Source organism: Cyclopterus lumpus, chromosome 25 (genome assembly GCF_009769545.1).
Source record: "Cyclopterus lumpus isolate fCycLum1 chromosome 25, fCycLum1.pri, whole genome shotgun sequence".
Classification (NCBI taxonomy): Eukaryota; Metazoa; Chordata; class Actinopteri; order Perciformes; family Cyclopteridae; genus Cyclopterus; species Cyclopterus lumpus.
In genome coordinates this window covers 11,657,816-11,667,163 of record NC_046990.1, presented here as the reverse complement: position 1 = coordinate 11,667,163, position 9,348 = coordinate 11,657,816, and positions in this window count along the sequence as shown.

Here is a 9,348-nt window from a genome sequence, read left to right as displayed (position 1 = left end):
ATTGGGAACAGGTGACTTCAGGCTGATTGGGAACAGGTGACTTCAGGCTGATTGGGAACAGGTGACTGCAGGCTGATTGGGAACAGGTGACTTCAGGCTGATTGGGAACAGGTGACTTCAGGCTGATTGGGAACAGGTGACTTCAGGCTGATTGGGAACAGGTGACTGCAGGCTGATTGGGAACAGGTGACTTCAGGCTGATTGGGAACAGGTGACTTCAGGCTGATTGGGAACAGGTGACTGCAGGCTGATTGGGAACAGGTGAACACAATCAGGGAGGAGCAGACAATCACAAGGGCAGGAAAACACACAGAAGCAACGAAAAAGAAGGTGAGTATCAAAATAAAACTGGAAACACTAAACATGAATTAAACTGCCTGGTATCAGGGCTTGAACCCGTGTCCCTCTTGATGTGACAGTGTTAGCCACTACGCCAAAGAAAACAAGGCTCTGCACATGTCAATCAATTAATAGCAACGCCAAGGTCTGTAGACGTGAGGGCAAATATTATTATTCTTTATACCAAACGGATCACGAGTCAGTGGCAGGAATGCAGAATATTTAAAGAAACGATTTGACTTGAAATAATGTAGAAATGCAGAAAAAACGTCTAGATTCTGGAAACAAGATTAGGTGCAAATCAAATTCCAGCCTTGTGTAGCGGCTCCTTGTTGAGCGGTGATGCTATCTTCGTCCCCGGATCGATGACGGCTTGTCATTGATCCGTCTGGCTGAGGATCGTCTGGGGCTCGGCCGGTTCTGTTCTGACCCACAGAGGACCGCCGGGTCACACAGGTCACCGCCGAGCTCTGGACTGATGCCACCAGAGGTTAATATGCAGCGGGTAAACATGACAATGTGACACCACCGAACCCTTGCATTTCACCGTACGTGTTGTGAGCGTGGGATTTAATATTTCTATGATTCCATGTGTGTTCCTGACCCTTCGACACAGAAACTATCAATTTACCGTAATTACTCGCAGGCCTCTGGTGGGCCACCTCTACCGATCCCCATCCATCCTGCCCAAATGGCAGCTTTATGGCCTCCTTCCAGGACCGTCCTCGGTGGGCCAATGAGATGAGGCAAGCCTCCGTCTAACCCGAGGAGCAAACAAAGGGGTACATCTGGTTGATGAATTAAGATGTTGCCCAAGGGTAGTTGGTTGTGTTCTTGGTCCGCACGCTCACTAATTAAATTATTATCCAGCAGTCAGTCATGCTGCTCAGGGTCTGTCTAATATTGCTAATTAGTGTGCTGATAGGAGTGTTTAAAAGTTGTAAATACACTTACTATGTTGATGACACTTAACATTTCTGTCAGTTTCAATGCCTGACTTTGCTTCAGGCATTGAAACTGCTTTCGGATAATATAAGTATTAGATCTTTTCATTTAAACTTCTTAATTCTTGACATTTTACCTCGTGCAAAATACATCTCGAATCTAATGACACTTCTGTTCTGAACAACTATTTAATTAACAATATAAAACAGACCAACGCCGCCTTACCTGGAGGTTTTTAAGTATATTTCTAATATTAACTCTATTTCTAATTGGTTGTCATGACATTTGTTGCAGACATTCATCTTCTCTTCAGAATGTAATTGACATTTTTTTATTTTAACCTTGAGGACTAATGACATTCCCATCATCCTCAGCTGTACTTAGTGTTGAATACAGATGAGCAAAGCATTGGGCTATAGCTCAAAGCACCACACACAGTCTGCAGCATGGCTCTAGACCTTAAGTCTTGTTATCACGTCTTCTGCTCACACCGGCCATGTGGATTGTTCTAATAACCCACGCTGACTGGAGGCAAAACACCAAAATAGGAACTTTTTTTTTTTCCAACTTTGTCCAACCGGTTGTGGCCCAACCGTCACGGTGGGGGTCCCCATCAACGCAACCGCATGCAGCCATTTATCATGAACAGAAAAGCCACCCTGCACGGTGCTTGAAATTGCCGTATTTGCCATACTGTAGTCCAATTGTGATGTCACCTGCCTCGTGTCGCTGTGGACTGCAGTGATCACTTCTCACGGCTTGAGAGGGACAATGTCTTCCAAATGTTTTCATGAAGTTCTGATTGAGATTGTCACCTCGGTCAAAATCAAAAAATCACTTTCTGTTCCCTTGCCCACTTCAATGGCTGAAGAGTGAAGAACATGTGCTGTATGCTGACACATAACCACACGCGATGCACTCAGGTGGAGCTGGTCCTCGGTGGAGCTGGTCCTCGGTGGAGCTGGTCCCCGGCGGAGCTGGTCCTCGGCGGAGCTGGTCCTCGGCGGAGCTGGTCCCCGGCGGAGCTGGTCCCCGGTGCTTCGCTCTGCAGGTGGAAAGACCTCTCGGGGTTAACAGCTGGTCCCACATTCAGTTCACAGAGCGGCCGTCGATCCTGCCAAGTCGACACTCAGCTTTTAGTTCCCTCGGCAGCTCAACCGACAAGTGACAGCAGGAAGTGATAAATTGCACAATATATATACACATACACACACACACACACACACACACACACACACACACACACACACACACACACACATACTGTTTTATAGTCCACATTAACAGTATACTGGAGTAGTAACTGTGCACCAATATGTGCTTTTTAAGCTTTAAACTAAATCATATAACTGTATCTTGATGAAACACAACAATGCTGGTGTTAATATTAACATATCTTAACATTTTATTAAAAATCCACAGGGCTAAAGGCTGTTAGCACCGCTAGCTGTTAGCACCGCTAGCTGTTAGCAACCGGCCTGCTCTTTTTTAAATGTAGCTCGTTGCAGCTGTCGTTCGACTGGAGAGGTTTCAATACTACTTGGTATTGTTATTTCAGTCGATGCCCAATTCCCAGTAAATAGTGAGGCAAAGTACTGGTGCAGATAGTTTTCTTAGAAAAACACATTACAGTACACATCAGCACACGTCACCGATTGATAAATCTATTTACCACCTCCATTACTTGTACCACGGTGCTCGATGTTATGTTGTATTTGTAGGATAATTATGTTTCACTAGATTATTGACTGAGCTGCAGAGAGCACATACCATAAACCTCTTTATTTAGTGGACCTAGATGTAGAACACGTACGAGTCACAAAATGACTGCGTGTGTGTTCGATTGAATCATCTTGAATTCACTTTCCTAAATGTGTGTTTAAGTGTGTGTCGTTGTCCTGCGTGTCTTTTCTGGGAGGTTTTTGCCCGTGTGTCTGCTTCATTAATACAATAAAACTGCTAAAAACACGAGAATAGATCACAATCTATGTAATATCGACATTTCAGTTTACTTTGTCATCTCGTAGCGGCGTCATCTTTGCTGCCTCGGGGTGAACTGCAGTGCATGAGATGAATAGAACGGGGTTACGGCTGTGTATTGTGAATAAAGTGGCACTTTACTCACATTTTTCAATTAGGATAATGGAGTGCGGCTCTTTATAAACATGGATATGAGCTGTAGACGAGGCTGCTTTGGGGGAGGGAGGGGAGAGAGGTTCTAACAGATTAAAACGTCTACAATCTATTTTTATTCATGCATTTACCTTGCATTTTGTTTTAGATTTATTTATTATATTATTTATTTATTTATTATTATTGTTTTTATTTATATGTGTTGGTATACATTCTTTCCTTTTTCTTTTGGATAAAAGATTATAATTGGATATAAACTTCGGACATAAAAAACAGGTGGTTCCAACATCTGTTTTTGTTTTTTCTTAACTAAATGGAAGTTTCTCTTTTTCTTACCAAAAACTCTTATGTAGCCTTCAGGATCTCACAGGAATCAGCAGGAAACGTCATGTGTGGATGCGCGGGGACATACAATGATGGCACATGCTGTACTCTCATTCAATACTACGGTTTAGGTCAAAATAGCTACTTTGGTTCAAAGTTCATGGTTGTCTTATTTATAAAAAACTAACGTTGACTGTCCGCATGAAAAGGGAAGCGAACAGCGGTCTGATGTTGACCTGTCTGACCCCCCGACCGCTTCTATCTGTGGACCTTTATTGTATCAGACTATTTTCTGCCATTGTACGGCCACTATAGAATATTTTTCCCCTTGAATAAAATTGATCGTTTGTCTTGAAATGATGATAACTAACCGCGTTTCAATCATGATGTAATTAGAGTGTCAGTCAAACCTCGAAATGAATGAAATCCATTTAGAAAACATGATGGAAATGCATTTCTGTTACATTTAGTTTGATCAAAACACCAACCTTTCCACCAATTAATAAACTTTTTTTAATCCATTGATGTGCTAACTAAAACTATATAAAAGACCGGTAGATGGAAACACGGTTATTCTAAACACGGTAGTGTTGTGCAAGAAGATAAAGTTTGACTGTACAACCAATAGCATGAACACATGAATGGGTGAGTCTTAGCGAATTAGCACTTGTGTTGTCTGAGGGTAAAGTTTGTGTCCACGAGGCAACAGAGACGGCGTGATAGAAGGATGGAAGAGGACCGGGAGACAAAGAGCAGAGACGTCGTCGTCGTTCGTTAGCTCCCGAGCTAACGGCTGCCGTCTCGCCCACCAGCTCCTCGGGTTTCTGCTCATCTGCATGAGCCTCTCGAAGACCTCTGGTGTCCACAGCCCGGCTGCTAATGAGGGGCTGAGACGGGCCGATCCGGTTACACACACACACAAAACTTCTTCAACCCATTGATTCTGGGTTTACCCCTGTGATCTGTACACAAACACACACACAGGTCTGGGCTTTACTGGCTGTGTGTTGATGCTCCAGCCACAGATGAAGGAGAAGGGTTGGGTGATGTTAAAAAAACAAAACAAAAAAAAAGCGAGAGGAGAGCTGATGAAGAATCCGAGCCGGCTCCACCCAACACCGTTGTTTTGCTTGGCGGCGCATCGATCGGGATGAGAGGATTTGGTCCGACGGGGTTTTGGGGCTGCGATGTCCAGATCGGGAGATAAAGACAGTGGCGTCCACACAGTCCTCTCTCTGTATCTCGTTCCATCAGCTTGTACTGAGCGGCTCCTCGTCTCATATGAGGACATGGTTTTGTTTTTCCTCAGGTTTCTGAACTCGAGTGTCTGACGGAGCTCGTTGATACTCGAACTAACAGAACATAAATAAATGCATCAATTTTATGAGTTAATTGTGTATTCTTTTGTACCGCTTTGGCGTTCCCTGGTTTTTATTTTTTTTAAACCTGCATTGTTGACATTTCTTTTGACCTGAGCTCCATCTGTAGATCAGTGTATTACACAACGCGTTTATTTTAATATTTACTCCAAATCACAATCAAATGTGGGACTCCTCTTCTGGGACTGAAGCAATTACTTCTTCACATTTGCAAAACATTTTGACCATTAATATCCTAATATGTGAAGATGTAGTCGTTTTTCTTGCTTTGTTGACGCCGCGCATGTAAATGCTTAGCTAACGGCCGCCGCTCTGCTCTTAAACGGTGGTTAACGCCGTAAACGACCCCCATCGTCGCCATGGAAGCATAGCACCCACCCACTAAAGTAAAAACTGCTCCGTCAGCATTTTTCGCTCAGTTAGCGCTGATAGCGCTGTTAGCTATGAGCCGCCATTTCTTGTTTCTTGCACCTTTAAAATTGCTGAAGGTGCACGCATTGAAAGCTCAGTTCATTGACTCAACAAATAAACGCTAGCCTTGTTTTCATAGGATGAAAAGAGTGTTTGAATTTCACTGAAGAAAATCATATTAAATTAGAAGATGCACGTCATCGCTGGTGAAATGAGGAGGTTATAGACCGAATAGAAACGCTCGAGTATTCTTGTGAAAACTGAAAAGTTTTACAAAAGACTACTGAGGACAAACGCTCTTATTCAAGATGTAAGTAGACATGATTCATCAGGGATAAAGGCTTTTCAATGCAACGACAATTGAAAACATAAAAAACCTCAAAGACCAACTAAAACAGGGTCAGTACTTAATAATGTACTCACTTAATAATATACTCATGCGTTTTTTTTTATAGCTTTTAAAACAAGGCAAATGTGGAATTATTTTCGAGTTAGAGGTGATTTAGTTTTACACTTCCATTACAGGATTATCCAAAGCAGCAGCAAAGGTTGAATTATATGCTGCCTTTTAGTCCCAACTATGGTTTTAAAGCTGTGACATCGTCAGGGTAATTTATTTAAACCTTTGATCAAATCACATGTCCTTCATCAGCAGATGAAGTCGGCCAATTCCAGATGTTAAAATTAACATTTTCTACGGAAAATCAAAATGTTTCAAGTGCTCAGAAAATGGACATTTGAACATCTGCAACTGGGCAAACTCCAGGTGACATAACCACCAGCTGAACAGCTGCTGAATGGACGTTAAGACGAGACGAGGAAATATGCGACGAGCAACTAGAGATATTTGTTCTTTATCTTTGATATCCGTTGTTGACGTGAGCTTTTTTTTTTTTTTTTTTTTAAGTTGAAAATATCAACGTGTGTAACATAAGCCATCGGTTTTCGGTACACGGGTCGATGTACGGCGAGTGTGTGACAGCCAGAGGCAACGCAGCCAACAAACAAACATGGCGGCTACGTGCATTTACCACTTAAAGAGTAAAAGCCTTTCCTTGTACCCGGTCCAAAAGAGCTTTTACTCACGCGCTCTCTCTGTCCGATGCTGGGCATAAATATGAAATTGATTGATTATTGTTTAAGGGTCTCACAGAAGGTCAGCCTCTCCCACGCTCTTCCTCTCCGTCCGAGTTTAACCCCTTCATGTGCTGCTCAGGTGGGCTGTCGGCACAATCCATCCAAACCAACAGGAAGGTTTTGAAAGCCTTTTTTAAAGTGTGTTCAAGGTTTGTCATCATAATGGAATGAAAGACAATTTGTTGAGAACTTTCACCTGTTATACTTATAAACAATCTTTTATAACGTAGTTTCAATAGAAGGAAACGTTACTTTGAATACATCATCCAAAAAGGGACTATTTGTATGTAAAATATATATATTTTACTTTAGACTAAAAGGAAAAGTTGAAGTTAAGTTAAACTACTATACAGTATTTTGTTTAAAAAGCATATCACAGTAAGTAAAGCAGCCTTAGTAAACCTTTCGTGGAAATGCTTAGATTAATGCAAAAAAAGACATTGGATACATTGATGCTGACATTACTATTATATTGCATAAATACAAATTGTGAACTAAAATCTCAATGGATCCAATAGTTGTTGAGACATTTCACTCAAAACCACAAACGTCATGGAGGAGAACGACCATGAGGATTCATCATCTGGGCCCCGTGAACGTCTCCAAGTGCGAATAGATGTGGAGATATTCAGGCTGAAAAACAAGAAGTCGACGTCCCTTAACTTAGCTACATTATAGGTGGAAGCTTTGACCTGCAGGTGGCGCTAGAGGACACGTGCATGAATTTCAGTGCTTCTTTAGCATACGGAGGAAAACGATATAAGACTCTCTTTGTGGGATTTGTTTGCCTTATCATTTCATCTCATTGTATGCATCGATTGATTTGGTTGCATGTTTGTGTGCGTGCTCCAGGGAGATATGGAGAGGAAGCCAGGGACACATGGTGGAGATATGGTATGGCTGGTAACGTGGTCAAGTCTGTAGCACAGGATGCAACCGCGTCTGTTCCCTGTGAGTCCGAACCATTCATCTTTGGTTCAAAAGCCAAGTGTTGCAATTAACCCCTTCTGTGACCATCAATCACCATAAGGCATTAAAGCGGTAATCTAATTGAAGACCCAGATAGACACGAGGCCATTATTATCCTCCAAATGTCCACTATTGTAACAAATGGTCGGGGGCTTAACGTTGTGATTTGGCTGCGGATTGAAATACGAAGAAAGACGGACAGAAATGAGTATGATTTAGTAAACTAGTCACGTTTTAATAGTCTGCCCTTGGAAATCAGGAGGCAGACACCGAAAGAAAAAACATTAAAAAAAATATCAGCCACAGAGAGAAAAGACAAAACATTTTAGTTCATCATCATCGTCGTCGTGTAAGAGGCTGCTGGATGTCTCACAAAAACAAATACAACTCTTCACATCATCTTAAGTTCACTTATTGTTAAGAACAGATGGATTTTAATACTTTGTAAAGTTAACAAAGACCTCTGGAGGAACGCTGTTTGATGATGTGTGTGTGGTCGGTACCTGATTGGTTATTGTGGTATCGGGATGTTTTGTGTGTACCACCCAACTGGAGATGTGTATGCTGGAGAGACTACAAATGATTGTGCTGCAGTTTCATAAATATAAATGGATTTAATTGAGAAAAACATTTCATCTCAAATTCGAATGCGAGGGGAAATAAGAAATACTAGAAGAGCAAACGCAGGATACACGGAGGGTGAAATGTCTGCTGTCATTAAGCATCAAGTGTGCAACTCTCATCTTATGCACGTGAACTATTAAGGAAGCAGTTGATAAAACATAAATACAGATCAGATTCAGATCCTTTGCATGTTTGCCTTGTGCAATTGATAATTACACCTCCCAGCTAATGGTTCCCATTGACTCGGTCCTCTTTTAACTGGTCTGCCTGAGCTCTCAAACACTTTTCCTGCAAACAAGCGTCTTGTCCCTTCACAATATTTGCTGAGCTAAGACCAAGAAAGAAAAAAGGGGAAGAGTAATTAAGCCACGGCAGCAAAAAAATAGCCATTCAGCTCATGGCCAGTAATTGTGGTCGGGACACTTTGACCTTACTCATGTGGAGAGTGACTGAGAGGAGTGGAGGAGGGGCTCAGTATCCGTGTATGTATATATATATATATATATATATATATATATATATATATATATATATATATATATATATATATATATATATATATATATATATATATATATATGTATATATAGTTTGTCTCTTTGCGTACTCTGAGCTTACCAGCGGTTTCCCCAGTGTGCGTTTCCTGTGCTTCCCCTTTTGTTGTTCACCTTTTGGCCTTTCGACCCGATGCCTCTCCCCTTGTGCCTGCTTTCCGGATCCCTGGTTCTCAGTTCCTTAACAGGTGTTTAGTAGAACCGTATACAGCAGTGAACCAGTAATATTAATTAAATGTCCTCAATGCAATCTAACAAGGCTTGAAGTGAGAATGCAAAAAGGACCAACTGTCATTGAGCATCTTATTCTAGGTCGAGTCATTTTTCAATCAGACACTTTAAGTTTGGTTTTCAGCTTTTCTAATGGGAGGATTTTGAGTTTCAGACAAAACGAGCAATTTGAATTGATTAAACCGTCAGGCACATTTCTTTAAAATGTTTATCTGATCTAGAAGAAGTTCTGTTTGGGTGCATTTTCATGAAGGTGTAGTGGTGCACTGGAGGGCAGGTGACTCAACATAATAAGTAATAGA